Raw genomic sequence first — 17,622 nt, 5'->3', positions numbered from 1 at the left:
ATCCGCCCGCCTCGGCCTCCTGAAGTGCTAGGATTACAGGCATGAGCCACCTGTGCCCAGCCATTTGAAATTCTTGAGAAGAAATTCCATCTCATCTTCTCATACAGAGTGGAATTTTTTTCTTTTTTAAATGATTGGGGCATGGTCATAAAACTTGGTTGGTATGGGGGCTCTGTCTGCCAGGGTATGCTTGACTACTTAGAATTTGAAAAGTGAATAATTCTTGAATCCACCAGGATGGTTGAAAAGTGCACTCTACCATTACAGAAAAGAGGATTCTTCTAATGTGGGGTGATTTTCCAAGTTAGTCACAAATGTGACAGCATGGAACTATGGTTTGACAGCTGGTTTGATTTTGCTCAACACTCTGTGTATGTGTGTGTGTGTGTGTGTGTGTGTGTGTGTGTGTGTAGTAAGCATATTCTGTTCTCTGTTAAGAATCATTTCCTTTCTTTCCACTTGGTTTTCTTTGACCTGCTCAGAACATCTTTACATTAATGTATTTTTCCCATTAATAGCAGTTGTTGACAATTGACTCAATACAATTCCTCCATAGAGGGCAAGTGGGGAGAGAAGGTGAACTCTTGAGCTTTCACCAAGGCCTACACTTAGATTCATGCAAATAGATTAATGAAATACATGAATACTTTCTCCTTTGTGCCTATATTTTACTCACATTGTTAAACTCTATTTTGAATGAAAGAGATTGAACTACAATGAAGTATTAAAGATAGCAACATTCAGTGCTGTAGATTACACCTAGAAATAAGGTAAATCTGTACTTGTAAATATTACCTTTTGCATCACTCTTAGGCTAAATGATAAAATCTGCCCACTCTTTCTGGGATCAGTCCTTCGAGGTGCTCCACCCTTCCAATCTTAACAACGTTTCTCAAATATGAACACTTCACCCCAGGAAATGATCTGAAATAATCAATTGCAAGGCATTTATGCAATAGTGTCAATTAATCACTGTTAAGAGTTGGGGAGAAGCCATGTTTAAGTCTTCCCTTTGATTATATAAAGAGTTTCATAACATTAGTTTAAGTGTGTAGTATAAGGAGGTAGTCGGAAGAGAAGCCCTTTATTTTTCAGGCAGGGAAGCTTATTCCCAGCCCCTTGGGTGCAGCAGCTATGTTGAGACAGAGAAGCACAAAGCAAGGATGAATAGCCTGGATTCAAGTCATGTATTGACAATAAATGTATGCCTCTGAGTAAGTCATTTCACTCCCTGAGCTTCAGGTTCAGGTTCATGATCTGTAAAATAGTTGTCATGTACCTACTTTATAGGGTTATGTTGAAATTTTAAAATAATGTGCTTACTTTACAATTCCTTGTAAGTTGTAAGCTCTCTGTAAATACAAAGACCTATTTTTCTATCTGTAAACACATTGACATCTCCTCCCAGGATGCCTCTGCTTCCAGCCAAGAGTTCACTATCAAAAAGGCTAGAAATCAGAAAAGCTGTGGCTTATCAAGTCCTTACTAAGTGCCAGGTACTGTTCTTAACACTTCAGTTGAATAACTCATTTAATCAGCACAACAACCTTACCAGGTAGGTAATATCAGTATCATCATCATCTGCATTTTTCAGAGAAGGAAACGGAAGCATGGGAAGATTAAGTAATATCCCTATGTTTACATAGCTTGGAAATGATGGCACTGGAATTTGAATCCAGGTGTGCTGGTTTGAGAGCAGAGCTATAACAACTCCACTCTACCACGATAAGCATACATCAAATAATCCTATGATTTAATAATATTTAATTCTGCTGTAGAAAATAAGAAAAGTAAGAAGGATAGATAAAACTAGATAAAGGTGAAAGTAACTTGGGAGATAGGCTGAGCTTAAAGTGAGCAGATCCTATGTGTTCAGAAGATGGATAGGATGGAATAGAAGGGCCAAGTGGGCAATGAATATACCTTAGGCTTTCCCTGAGCCATTCATGGGTGACACCCATTCTGGCCCATATATCCTCTGTCTGGAAATACAGATAAAACTGTAGCTGCTCATTAGACTAACCGGCAAGCTACAGGTATTACCCAGATAGACTTACCCTGTGTGTTTCAGAGAGTGCAACTGTGTGTTGACTCCAGGTGTCTTCCATCTGCTGAGACCCCTGGCTCAAATTTCTGCTCTGACCTTTACAACTCCATCACCCACAGGGAATTCTGATATGATACAGAGATGGGACATATGAACATTGTGTACCCCAGGATTCAGGTAACGTTGTCCTCCCACCTCACTTGGATGTTACCCCTAGATTACTAACACCCTATTTCTTCTCCTTACTCTTACTGCATTTTTAAAATTAATTTAATAACCAGTGTGATAATTTGCTCTGTGAGCCTGTCTGTTCTGTGACCTCTGGGATAGCTTAAATATTGGTATACTTGGCACTTACTCGGAAGTTCATTTTCCACAGCGTGCCCTAAATTTCGCTGTAGTCAATAATTTCAAATTCTCCTACTACCAAGCTATTAATAAGTAATAAAAAATATTTAATTTTTGTAATCTCCATTCCTTAACCACTTGGTGACACTGAAAATGAAGCTAGTAATCATTATGATGACCATGAAGGTGGTGTGATGGTTTTTCATGTTTTTTGCATATATGTTACCCAAGAACATTGCTGGGTTGTTTGCATGCCCCATTTCATTTTATCCTTGCAACAATCTCCTTAGCTGCTTATAATTAGTATCCTGATTTTGAAGAAGGAGAACATCAAAATAGTTGAGTAGTTGACCCAATGCCACACATGCATTTAATGGCTGAACAGGAAGTCAAACCAGGTCTGACTCCACAGTTGCCCGTTTAGTCATTGGTCAGTGGTATTAATAGGTCTAAGCTCCCCAAATCAAGTGCACACTTAGAGAAAAAGATCAATATGAGAAGGAGTTGGAGTCCCCACAAGTTGAAACAATAGTCTTTGGTAAACAAGGGTTGACAGTATACATGTACGTATCTGAACACTTGAAAATATATGTACCTGGGAACCTAGAAAGAAAATAAATTTTAAGTAATTCTTTGAAAGCACCTTTTAAAAATGAGTACATTTTGCCTACTGGCTGCTGAAAGCAAGGACCTCCAGAAGGGAACCCAAGGGACCATGAAAAAGATCTTTCTATTTTTATTTTCACAATTCTGCATTCTATACAAGGCTATATAATTTGATGTCCTTTTAGAAACAATAAACAGAGGGAAAGAAATATCATTTACATCTCCAAGTATGATGCTGGTGGACCAGGGCAGATTTTCATACATCTGAGGAAGCTTAAGCTTCAGAGACCCTTCCAAGAACTTGTACTTATAATTTTGGATTTGTCATTTTGTATAAGCTTCTGGCCCCACAAAAAAAAATGTAATTGCCCTATGAAGACATAGTTGGTAACAGAGAATTACCAAAATATAAACAATTCAGTTAGAGTATCTTGCTTAGTATTGACATCAAACAGTGCTATGAGACAATGCCAGCACATTTAAAATTATTTTAAAATAACTTTAAATATAGCTGAAAATAACTCTAAAAATGATTTTTAAACATTTAATTTCTTTAGTAATTTAAGATAAATATTAAAAGGCAGCATATTCTTTGTTTTCTTTCTCTGCCCTTTTGATTCCTTTTTCCTCCAAATGCATCTGCTTTTTCAGAGAAGGCAGAAAAGATGGCAAGGCAATTTCAGCAGGGAATTTTATGCAGATGCAGTATTTATGGTGGTTGTCCTGGGGATAGTCTGTGATTAATGATCACATATAACCTGGTTCAATATATATATATTTAAAGTAGGCTTCCTTATTGGCAGCAATGTACTACAAAGTGGACTAGACATCGAAAGATCTCTTAATCCGAGGACATAGACCAATGGGTCAATTGGGTGTTGTTTATAACCTTTAAGATCAATGGTTTTGAAGGTCATGTGTAGTACACATTTATTTAATCTGCCAGTAGTAAGTCTACTTTCCGGATATGTTAACAAAATTGCTAACATTAGCTCTTTTCTTTACCCAGCATTTGGATGCTACTTACTTTTCCAAACAATGAGTTTTAAGACAGATTCATCATACCTACCTAGATGGTAGGGACACTCAACCACAGTATTCCTCTGACTTTCGGTTTCTTCACTGTAGAAATTAGCCAGGAACTCATGTAATTGAGAAGATAATTATGCATAAGGAGCAGCAACAGGAACAACCATAGCAACAGGAGACCCTCCAAAGTGAGGTTATTAGAGAAGTGTATTAGACTCACACCTTCTCGGAATATCTTTTAATTTTGTGTTTTGTTTGATTTTTGTTTCAGATTCCTTCCACTGCAGGTTTTTGCCTGCCTTTGGGAGGCCTCTGGCTAGTGGTTCTATACTGTGGTTGCACTTTAGACATACCTGGGAGAGCTTTAAAAAAATGCTGTAGCAGGGCCATATGTCTAGAGATTTTGTCCAATTGGTAGAGCCCAAGCATTAGTATATCTAAAAGGCTTTGCAGAGAATTTTGAGGTGCAGCAGGGTTGATGTCACTCCTCTGAGCCATGACTAACGTTACCCTGCTCTTTCAATGTTCTGCAGTGTATTTCTCCCTTGGGTGCCCCTTATGCTCTCTCCTCTCCCTTCACTCTTCCTTTCAGTAACCCTCCCTTATGCTCTGTTTCATCATCATTCAAGAAACATTTATTACATGCACATGTGTGTTTATGGCAGCACTGTTCACAATAGCAAAGACTTGGAACCAACCCAAAAGCCCATTAATGATGGACTAGATAAAGAAAATGTGCCACATATACACCATGGAATACCATGCAGCCATAAAAAAGGATGAGTTCACGTCCTTTGCAGGGACCTGGATGAAGCTGGAAACCATCATTCTCAGCAAACTAACACAAGAACAGAAAACCAAACACTGCATGTTCTCACTCATAAGTGGGAGTTGAACAATGAGAACCTATGGACACAGAGAAGGGAACATCACACACTGGGGCCTGTTGGGGGGTGTGGTACTAGGGGAGGGAGAGAATCTACATTAGGAGAAATACCCAATGTAGATGACGGGTTGATGGGTGCAGCAAACAACCATGGCACGTGTGTGCCTATGTAACAAACCTGCACGTTCTGCACATGTATCACAGAACTTAAAGGATATATTTTTTAAAAATGTCCAAAAGTGAAAATAATAATAATAATAATAATAATAATAATAATAATAATAGGCCTAGAGAACAACAACAACAAAAGAAACATTTATTATGTATTTTAAAATCTATCTGACACTGGACTAACATTGGGGATATAAATAAATAAAAATAATGATAATGGAAATACAGGCACTGTCTTTGAAGCATCAGTTCATCAAGTAGATGACTGGAAGCCAACCATCCCGATTTGTCTGGGGCTGGGAGTGCATTTGTGGGGAGTACCTTAGATGTGGAACTTTCAGGGCTAAAACCAAGAAAGCCCTGGGCACACTGGGCTAAGTTGCTCACCGTAACTAGGAAACAATGAGGAATGGAAGAACTCTGTCTGGAGGGCTGAGGAAAGATTATGAATGTGACTGTACAAACCCATTTGAGCTCCTGCCTTAAAAGATGAATAGGTACAGTATTTGCTTTGTACATTAGAGTGGAAGAATGAAAGGCATTAAAAATGCCCATAGTGGCAATGGCAGCATTGAAGATGTTCATATTTTTATAGTTTAATTTTTCCCAGTTGAGAAGTCTACATTTTTAACTCAATATTTTCCAAACCTCTATATTGTCATAGAATTTTTTCACCCAAGACTTTTAAATAACTCCTAGGCCCACTATTTTGGGAAATGCTGGGCTCAGTCATAGACTTGGAGAAGGGTAGTTCATAGAAATGAGAGTGGAGAAAGGGCAGGGATAGACTGGGTACAGGAGTTAGAAGGACATACTAAGAAGTTTGAAGTTTTTCTTACGGGTAACGAGAAGTTTTGAGTTTTTAAATGTGAAAATAGCCTCCAAAGTGTTTAGTTTTAAAAACTAAACTCTTGCTTCGAAGTGTTTTTTTTTTTTTTTTTTTTTTTTTTTTAACTTCCCTTAAGGTGCTTGTTCACTATGGGTCTCATGTAGATGTTTAACCTTGAGTGGAGTTTACTACAGCTTTGGGTTGGATGCAACCTGAGCCTGGGAAGAAGCAGTTTTGGAAAGGTCCTTCCTATGGCTTTCTGCACAGGGTACTAGAGGAGAAAGAGACTGGAGGGAAGTAAAGAAGTTAGTAGGTGGTCAGTTTACCTATGTGAAAAAATGATAAGGGATGAACTGAGATACTTGTTGCAAATAGAAAGGAAATAAAGTTTCAGAGATTTATATCAAGGGTACTATTAATAATAAAAGGTAAGTAAAAACATTTGTTTTTAAATCCCCTGGCTTCAAAGTAGAAGGTAGGAGAGAAGATTTGAAATTTTCCCAATTTGGTGAATATAACAAATATTTGAGGTGAGGGATATCCCAATTACCCTGATTTGATCATTATACATTGTATGCATGTAGGAAATATCACATTGTATGCATGTAGGAAATATCACATGAACCCCATTAATGTCTACAACAATTATGTATCAATTTTAAAATAACAAAGAAAAGATTTACAAATAGACATGTATTAATAGTCAATTTCTTTCGATTGCTGAGTAGTATTCCATTATGAGGATTTACTACAATTCATTTATCCATTCACCAGCTGATGGATATTTGGATGTTTCCAGGTTTCAGCAATTATGCATAAGGCTAAAATACATATTAAAAATAGATGAATAAATTCTCTGTCTTTACATTTGTAGAGGGTAGGGTTCCAAATAAAAATCTAACAGCCAGTTAAATGTAATTTCAAATGAACAACAAAATGTTTGAGTATGTAATTATGTCTTAGGCAATATTTTTTTTCTAAATCCTAAAAGAGGGTGAATTCATTTTAAATATCCATCTCATCTGATGGAGAAATAACGACTCTCCAGAAAGATATGCTTCTTCCCTAAAAAAGGACTGTGTCAACATGAGATACAGTGCAGTCCACTCTCTGAGTAACAGGTGCTTTACATGAGCTACACAGGCTTCTGTTGGTGGACAGAGATAATAAACTGAACTTAGTAGTTGCTATAATCATTTATGAGGTTTTTGCTGTGAACAGTTCTAACTTTCGTTACTTGTATCAAACAGGAGAATCACCTTGTGCCAGGCATATTATTCCGATACTGGTATGCTATAAAATAATATGCTAACATAGAGACCTGGTAATCGCATGCATATTTAGTGACATCTGAGGGAAAATTCAGAAAACATTACTGCCGGTGAATTTTCAAGTATTGGCTGTTTGTAAGTCAAGCTATTTTAAATTAAAACTATGGCCAAGGAATGTATGGGTACTCGGTGATTATTTTAGAGTTGGAGTCTACCCCTAGCATGTCTATTTTCCTTTCAACTGATGGTTCCTCTCAGAGTACATATACTGGGCCATACAGTTAGGGAGGCTGAGTCTCTAACATGCTGATGACTAGACCATGATAGGGACACAATATTCTGACGTAGATCTTTGTGATCGTTTGCTAACAGCCTCTTGTTCTTCTCGTGTCCCTATGTATTAGACTTTGTTCCCTTACCCATCCAGGAGGGAGTCTATTGATCTACCCATTGAATATGAAGTACCTGTGACTGGCTTCCACTGATAGACTGTGTGGAAAGTGAAATTGCATGAGTTCTAGAGCTTAGGCCTGCAGACCCCACATGGCTTCTGCCCTTCTCCATCCATACCTGTGGCTGAGCTGTCAACAACATCTGTTCTGAAAAGGGACAGACCCATGGCTGGGAACTTTCTGTTTGGAAAAGCTATAGTGGGAGGGCTCCAGGGATACAATATGGGAAAATATTAGTATTGACTCAGAAGTTTAGGCTGTAGGGTGAAACACCACTTACATAGAAGGAGACCAGCCTTCTAAGTGGTTTTATTGAATACACTGAAGTAATCTTTCTCAAACATAGTATTGAGATGCTATTCCTTTGCTTTAGATATTTCAATAACCAGATCCAACCCTAATATTTGCAAGGATTTGGGACAAGAGAACAAACGTAAATCCACATAGATATGGATAAAAATAGAAAAGTTATACAACAATTTAACAAACTCTAAATAGAATAAGTCATTTTGTAAGAAAGATGACTTCCTGTTGACAAAATCTAAACATACATGTAAAGCTAAGGTTTTTATATGAAGTCAGGGGGATAATAAAAACAGCTGAAGTGGGTTGTCTTCATGCATATCTGAGTATTCTGATATAGTTCAATGATTTTAGGCTAAGAAAATGAAAATACAAAATTTATAGCTTGTTAGATATTAATTCTGTAACATTAATCTTAGCAGAATCACTAATTGTGGTAGGTATTCTAATCAGAATGTTCACATATTAATAATTTGTTCAAGTGACAACAATGATATAAATTATAAATACTAAAAATGTACAAAATTAATTTTGGATATATTTTCATTAAAGATTTATGCTAAAGTAAATGTAAAAAATGACGATTATTTTTCATATGTCTTTTCAAAGAAGACTTTTCTCCAAAAAAGTTGAGGTTATCTATTATAATTAAAAGGCAAATAAATACATTATAATGAGGGAATATCACAAAATTAAATAAGATATTTTTAAATAAAGCCTGTACTCTCATAAAACAGTTTTGGAGCTGGGAAGTTGTAAGGAAGAGAAGCAAGTCACTGGGCCAAAAGTCTCACTCAACTGTCACGCACACAGAATAAGGTCCAGGTGAGCCCAGGTATGCCCAGGTGTGCCCAGCCCCCAGTGGATCCCCCAGCTGAACATAGCCTCCAGAAAGAGCACAGGCAAGATGAGCAAAAGAATCAATTGGCCAATAGACAGAACTGAAAGAAATACTCATATATTATTTGGAAACTGAGACTGTATCGTTCCCGTGTACACATGCAGAAAGGGTGCTCAGCATAAACGGCTTGCCCAGCATAATACAATCACTACAGGCAGGCACTATGATTTTAAACAAAATCTCTGTAATTCTTTGCCTTTTCTACTGTATCTTAGGAAGCTGCAGAGAATCTTCAGAATATTAAGGAAAACTGTCATTGGATTTAGATGAACCCTTTGGCCCAAAGAGTTTATCTGTCAGGTAGGATCAATCCTTATTTTTAGATTCTCTGACTTTTGTAGAAAATTAAATGCAAATTTTTATTTGGCACTGAGTGTAGGAATGAATGTGTGTCAAATGAACTAAATCAGATGACATTAAGAAGTATTTAGCAAAAGGCTTGGAACTAACATAAATATTATTTCACTTTCTAGCTGCACACATATAGACCTGGCCAAAAATTAAAATTCATTACATTCAGTGAAACAATATGCATCTGGTTTATAAAACTTATTATCCAAGGCATAATTAATCAAGCATATTAAATTAACAGACAGATATTTGTTGAGCTCATATTGTGCAAGAGGCTCTGTGTTGGATGCTGTATCACATGTTCCATCTGAAAAAAACAGTGGATAACTTCTTTTCAATGGCTTGGATTTCTGGAACTATGTGGATATTTTCCTTAGGTGTTAATGAATGAGAGCCCTAGATTAAATGTTGTGCACACTTGAAGGTATGTGAACCCTTGGCCATCCATGTATCAAACAAAACATATTCCTGCTTTATATATTTTGCCCAGAAATGTATTGATAATACTATTTATCCATTTCAAATAGAACTTAAGAGGGACCTACATTTTATTTTATAGTCTTTAGTTATGTGAATTTCTTTATTCTGTATGTTTATTTATATTAAAAAATAAGTTTAAAAAGTATATATTTTCAGAAGCTAACATATTTAAGATCTGTGTATATCTTTTAAAATTATTATTGTATGAGCATTTATTTATATTATATAATATACTTTTATTTTTGTTTTGATTTTCTAGGGCTGCCATAAAGTGTCACAGACTGGAGAGCTTTTAAACAATAGAGAGTTAATTTCTCACAGTTCTGGAGGTTGAATGTCCAAGATCAATGTGTTGGCACGTTGGGTTTCTCCTGAGGCCTCTCTTTTTGGCTTGCAGATAGCTGTCATCTCTCTGTGTCCTCACATGGTCTTTTCTTTGTGCATGCACATCCCTGGTGGCTGTTTGTGTGTCCAAATTTCCTCTTCTTATAAGGACATCAATCGGATAGGATTAGTGCCCACTCTAACAACCTCACTTAGCCTGACTCACCTCTTTAAAGTCTGTCTGTCCACATGCAGTCACATTCTGAGGTTCTGAGGGTTAGGGCTTCAACATAAAAATTTGGAGGGAACACAAAACTTTGAAAGGGATACAATATAACCCATAGCAATTTTTATTATCTTATTTACAACAGAATATATATATCCTTTTATATTATTATTAAAGGACACTTTATATATTCCTCTCTACATCATTCTAACATTTTACACTTACTTATTTGATTGTAACGATAACTAGCAGTTAATATTTAAAGCTTACCATCTGGTGTAACAATAATGATTTTATATTAATTATGGCATTTAAACCTCGTGGTGACCATAAGAGCCAGCTACTGCTATTATTCCTATTGCACTGGTGAGAAAACTGAGATTAAGAGTTGTTTGTTGACTTGTAATGTTATATGACTACTTAGTGGAGAGACCAGATTGTAGTCCAGGCCCTTTGCTTGCAAAGCAGCCCTGTGAAATCGGTATTACGGGTACTATGTAATTTGTTGGGGGTTGCAGGGTATGAATTGTTCCCTTATCATATTTTGAATTCTTATATGGCAGATCCATTTATTCATCTTTGACGCTAAAATTCTAGCATTTTAGCTCTGTGCCTGGCAAAGAGTTGGTGTTTAATACACTTTTGACTTGATGTGGGTTAGTTTTAATCATCATTACTTTCTTTTGAGAAATAAAGAGATACTAGATAAGTAACCACGACGAGTTCAACCGAGCATCCTAAAGTAGTTTAGCTACAGGGAGCATATAGCATATCAGTAAATATTTCATTGAACTTGAAAGCAGGGTGCTTCATAGATGTTTGAATCAAACCAAATCAAGAGATTGAACTGTTTGCCTAAAGCCACCCAGTTAACCGGTGACAGATTTAAAAGCAAAACCAAACAAAAACACCAGGACTTTATTCCATTTCTGGTCCAGTTACTTTACTTTTACATCTAAATGCTCCATTTACAAGTGAAGTCACCTAGTAAAGTTTGTAGGATAGAGAAACCGATAGTGTGTACTGTTTTTTAAAATGCTTGTTAGGGTTCCTTCAAAAAGAGAATCACAACTCATTGCTTTTCTTTTCTGGCAATCAGATATTTATTTAATAACTCAGAGCCAGGTTGAGATGAAAGCAATTTAGTGCTGTCTTTAGAATGGCCACAGCAGCATAATCTTTATTTCATAAGAAAAAAAGACTTGATTGGGCAAGCAATTAATATTATATGTGCCTGCATACTGTAAGATAGCGAATGCACTTGTGCGTTGAAGGCTGTTTCACTGTAACACCTACCCATTGTGCTTTCACATTTTGGCCAGTTTCAGCTTTAGCGTTGAATGGAAAGCCCTGGGGTCTCAGTGTGCTTTCCATTAGAATCCAATTCATCTTTGTTTCCCTCCTTCAGCCATCTGGTTACTACTGTGAGTAAATGGGAATTGGGATGCTTTATCAAAGCACAGAATGATGAAATCCCAAGCACCTCACACGGTTCCTAGCTTTTCTACTTAGAAATCACAAGCAATCCATTCCCTCTTTTTGCCCCTTTTCTCATAGTCATGCCACATGTTATCTTAACGGACTTTCTTTGACTTTCTATCTTACAAAAATAGGATAGAGGTAATTTCTTAAACACTTCTTATACTCAAATAATAACAGACATGTTTCACTTAATTCTATGTAGGTAGCTTCAATGCACATATCCGTGTAAGATGTACACATTTATTCCTTTTTATTGAGTTTTATGTTGCATGCAGTACTAACTGATTCTGCCACTCGCCGTGTACATCTTTTTAAATAAATAATTTTATTTCTTTACTGCTTAATTTGCTTATCTGCAATGTGGAGATAGTAAGTCTGAATTATTTCAGTGGTAACCCGGGAAAATAAATTAGTTTGGATAGAATTTTGAGTTTTCCTGCTGAAAGATTTTATAATTGATATTGCTTTTATTTTCATCAATAGAATGCTGAAAGTAATACGAAAAAAAAAAAAAAAAAATTAAGTGAACAAGGTCCGAGCCTCATGTTCACCTCTTCAAGCATAATTCTGTTTCATCAAACTTGCCTCACATTCACTTCTGTATGTGATTGGACCCACAGAAAGCAGAGACTACACAAACTCATTACAATCAAATGGGACTTGAATTCTCTTGTCTAATGTCATAATAAGCAATTATGAGCATCTTCTCAGCATTCAAATTGGGTAATGGTGAAGCCCTAGAGAGGCATTAGATGCTGGCAGACTCTGGCTGATGGAATGTGCATATGCTCAATGGTTCCCTAAAGGCAGAATGGGGAGCTAGATGCCAGGGCAGATTGCCCTCAGTATTTAGGATAGACACTACCTTCAATTATGACTTGTGTTTTATAGTTGGGGCGGTTATAATAATATGTGTGTTCATTCTGGAGAACTCATTGTGGCAACAGAACGAACAGCATTTTCTATTTCCCATTTCCATTGGAGAATAGCAAATGAATTTCTTCTTTCAACTCCACATTTTCCCGAAGAAGTCTGGGAAAACATTGGTTACTACTATATGTTATTATTTCATTTTAAGTTAAATCTCCTTTTGTCGACTCTGGGAAAGGTAGCAGATTTTGTATTATCGGTGGAACACTTTACAGTGATAATTAGATAAATAAACACTTGCCACCCTAAGGAAGTAGTGCCTCTTAATTATTAGAAATTTTCCCTCCAAACAAATTAGTTGCTAAATTGGAGTACTCTCTTCTGCTGAGCATTTGCAGTAAAATATGATGTCCTCTGTCTTTTTCTTCACAAAACTAGATGACTGTTAAGGGATATTACTGCTTGTTACTATGTGATTCAGTAAAATAATTATCAAGTGACATTTATACATATTGTAAAACTCTTTACATTGGAGATCTTTAGAAGAAAGTACCTTCCATACGTATCAGCCCAGACGGTACAAGAAACATAGAATGTTGGACCAAGTTAAAGAGCTCCGAAAGAATATCAATTTTTTTTTTTAAGTGAAGAAAACCACAGAAAAATAGGGATATTCTGCAGGAATTATTGACATTATTTTTATATATGCATAATTTTCACCTTTTTTAGTTCCAAAATCTATTTAAAAGCATATAATACACATTGAAAAGTAAACTATTATAGATACACTAAATGTGTAGACCAAGCCCTAAAGCTTCAATACTTAAAGATGTTCCATCTATTATGTGGTCCATTTCTCCACTGGCAAAATCAATGTAGTTATTTCATTTGTCTCAACAACTAAATTACTCTGATGCCTGGTTGGTCTGATCCATGATGGATCAGATTCCAGCATCAATTATTGGAATGGTCTACATTCTGATGTGGCTATCCCATGCAGATGTTGTCAAAGTACCCTGTGAACCAAAGCTCAGTGGCATCTCAAATAAATTCCCTTTGATGCATACAAATCAGAAATCCTTGCTGACTCTTCAGATCATCAAGGTAAGCTATTTTAAGAATGCTTTACCTAGCAATGACTATTTTCTCATTTTGTATATTACTTTATTCAGATATTATAGTCTCTCTAGGTTTACAAAGGCAGTTGCCAATAAAAGGACTAGCAACTATTTTTACATTTCCTGCCTTTATAAAATCAGATGTAGGAAATTTAATAGCATGTGGACAGAGAAATGAATAAAAATATATAAGCAGTCCCAAACACATTACATTGAAATTATTTTTGAATTACAAAAAAAGAGAAGGTTTGCTTTAGTTTCAAATTAGCACAGAATTCATGGTAACATTTATTTATGGAATTAGGCTTAAGAATTGGTTGTAAGGATTACAAATAAACTAATCAACAACAAACAATCAAGTAATGACGGGAGATTGGATACAGTTAAAGAGTTGTCTGGAGCTCAGAGGGCCCTGCTTCACACATCAGCTTTCATAGTTCTGATTCCCTCTGTAATGACTCCGGCCCTCTGTTTCCATCTGATATTGAACGCTAGTAACGCTGAGAAAGAAGCAGAAAACAATGCTCCCAAGTGCGAGAAAGAGTGAGTTTTTTCATGCTTTTAACAATGTGACCTTAGGTATTGATTTATAGCCTGCCGCAGCACCCCAGAGCAAAAGGGAACATTGATAATTAAGTCAGTATCTGCACTTTCTAAAATAGTGCTGACTTGCCACAAAGAGAGCCTCTTTATTTTTCCTCTCTGTCTCCCAGTGAATGCAGATGCAGACACTGACCTCTGACCTTTCTCCAAATTCTCTAGCTGCAGCTGTTATTTTTCTTTCTTGGGACCTTTAGCTGCTGATAGACCGGTAAGATTTCTTAAATTGTGTGTGCAACTTTCTTTTAAGCAAACATGAAACAATTTATACCTCAGGATTTAGTTATAAAATATATCTTTATTGAGCTGAGAATGAAGGTAAATATTTTTACTTGGGCACCTATTAGAGATTTGCCAGATAAGTACCTATGCCCATTGACCATATTCAGAATGCACAGACATTTTTTGGAAGAATTTTATATTTAAACGGAACTTTCCATTGTAAAACTCCCAAGATTGTAAAGTGTATTGAATCAGAAATATCTTTGTATTCCATTAGAGTCATTACTGAAATAGGGCCACAAAAAGTAACAGCAATAAAACCAAATACCTTAAGGTATATAATATGCAAATTATATGCTAATATATGGTAATCTGAGTACCATGTTCAGGGGTCATAAAAAATACTAAATACCACTAATTAAAGGTAGGTACATTGCTGTGTTTTATACTTCACAGCAATATGAGAGAGGTAGACTATTATGATAATTATAGCATTGCTTGCTTTGGGGAGTACATCCAACATTTTAACACTATTTCTTATTCTGGTGTGTTTGTCCATTTCACTGAATAGAATCACTTTTTCTGTTCTCCACCCTAGGTCTTAGATCCATGAAGTTAGTGAAAAACTAAGTAACAAATTAAGTCCTTAGCCTCAAGGCAAAAAACAAATACTTTCCTCCCTAGAAACTTTGGAAGTGTGGTACCCACCTAACACTCCTCTGAAAGTAAGTGCGCCCGACTGGGGTGATGGGGTTCAGAAGTCAGCCACACTGAAAATCTGGGTAACAGGAGCCAAGAATTCTCATTATACTTGGGAAATGCAAATAACTATTTCTCCCAGAAATGCACTTCAGTATCGAGGATTTTTTCTTATAGTGTACTCAACAGAATATAATTTTCTCTTTAATTCTAAAAAAAAAATCCTAAGGGAATGAAAACAAAAGCAACAACATTCATAAAAGGACATAATGTCCATAAAAGGACAATAACACATAAAGTAAACATGAAATATACCTGTCTAAAAAATTCTGATTTTCCTTATTTAACTAAATAATTTATGTGTGTATATTCAATATGCTAACAGGACATTAGCTCCCTATAAAATGCTTTTGCCCCATTATACTAAATACATACTTTATCAGTAGATATTTACCTGAAAATTACCCAAATTAGGTGAAAAAGCCACCTGAAGTCAATTTACCAACTTACTCTTAAAATATATGTTGTAGTTTCCCACGGCTGCTGCAACACATTACCACAAACTTAGTAGCTTCAAATAACACAGATTTCTTGTCTCAGACATCACTTTGGAGGTCAGAAGTTCAGCACAGGTCTCACTGGCAAAACTCAAGTTGTCGGCAGGGCTTCAGTCCTTTCTAGAGGCCGTAGAGGATAATTCATGCCCTTGTCTTTTCCAGCTTCTAGTATCCATCTGTATTCCTGGGCTTGTGGCCCCTTCCTCTGTCTTCGAAGACAGCAAGAGCCGGGTGAATTCCTCTCAGGGACTCTGACCTTCTCTTCTGCCTCTCTCTTTCACTTCTAAGGAACATAGTGATTACATTGTCTCCCCTAGATAATTTGAGATAATCTCCCTATTCTTAAAAATCAGGTGATTAGCAACCTTCATTCTATCTGCAATTCCCATGTGCCATGTGGTACAACATATTCACTTGTTCTGGGGATTACGATATGGAAATTTTTGGAATTAGGGGAAAGTGCATTATTCTGCCTGCTCCCCTGGCATATGTGTATCAGGAGTGGATTCAGATATGATCAAGCCATGTCCTACCTTCAATGATTTCATAGCCTATCTCAGGAAATGGACATGCAAACAAATACCTGTCATGCAGTTTAATAAGTAGTAATAATAGAAACATCTACATGGTCCACTGGTAAAGGAAGAAGTGCCAAATTTAACTTTGCTGACTCATAAACAATTTAAAAGGAAACCAGAGAATTTACTGAAATTTTGAAGAATGATAAAATTTCTGCAAAGATATCTGGTGGATGGAGATTCAAGGAAAAGATAAAATTACAGGGTACAGGACAGTAGTATGAGGAGCCCAGAGGTTGGAAAGTTGAGCAGAAGCAAGGATTGATAGTTCATTGGTTTTTATATTGTGTTTGATAAGAAACCATGTATGGTTTTTGAACAGCATAGGTATCATATGCAATATGTGTGTTAGGAAGTTTATATTACACTGACAATGTAGAGGGGAATTTATAGAGAAACTTATCTGGAATTGGACACCTTACCAAGGAGATGATTGCAATCCTCCAAGAAAAAAAGAGTGGTACTGACCTAAACTGAGTCAGTGGCAGTGAGGATGGATGGGGAGAGATGGATTTGAGAGCAATGGAAGGATTTGCTGAGTGATTGGATATGGAACCTCAATGGGAAAATGAGTCAAGGATCCCTTCTGGTTCCTGCCTGGGGTAACTAGTTAGATCGAAATAGCATTAACCAGGATAAGAGTTACAAGAGGATAAGTAGTGACGGAGAAAAAGAAAATTATTTCATCCTGGATATAATGACTTCAAATGCTTATGGGAGGATGTTGAGAATCCATCTTTACAACAATGAAAGTGAAGAGATCTGGGCTATTTTGTTGATTTTAAGCTTAGAGAAAACCCCCCGAATTGTAATCTTAGTCCAGTTGAATGAAGAGGTTCTTTGGGAATGGGATGACATGTACAGAAGGAGTCCATGAACAAGAATGGGACAGGAGATATGGCACAGAGCACCATGAATAATGTCATGAGGGAGAAAGCCCAGGAATGCACAAAATGTTAAGGATAACTAAAGCACTTTGTATTGTATATTTAGAACAAAGAGAAGGTAGGTGAAGGCAGACTGTATATAATATTTTGAAATGACACTGAGAAAGCGAAATTTGCGGTGGTTTTTCTTCTTTCTTCGAGAGAATGATCCTCAAATTAAAAATGAGTATAACAAACATGGTAAAGAGGAAATTGGATCCAACGAGATCCAAAGAGAGAGATACTTAAATAACATCTGTTTGTTTTAAATGCGTTCCTGTCTTTAGACTGAGATTAGGGAGTCCAGGATACCAAAAAAATTTCCAGATGTTATCACAAGCATCAT

At 36.4% G+C, this 17,622-nt stretch overlaps 1 long non-coding RNA gene across 1 annotated transcript in view; it reads right to left on the bottom strand.

Moving 5' to 3' along the window:
* The window catches only part of LOC111541042, a 64,872-nt gene that overhangs the window by 31,867 nt on the left and 15,383 nt on the right, over positions 1 to 17,622 (bottom strand). The gene's annotated exons all lie outside the window — the stretch shown is intronic.

This window comes from Piliocolobus tephrosceles, chromosome 5, assembly GCF_002776525.5.
Source record: "Piliocolobus tephrosceles isolate RC106 chromosome 5, ASM277652v3, whole genome shotgun sequence".
Classification (NCBI taxonomy): domain Eukaryota; kingdom Metazoa; phylum Chordata; class Mammalia; order Primates; family Cercopithecidae; genus Piliocolobus; species Piliocolobus tephrosceles.
This window is presented reverse-complemented; position numbering and strand designations above follow the sequence as displayed.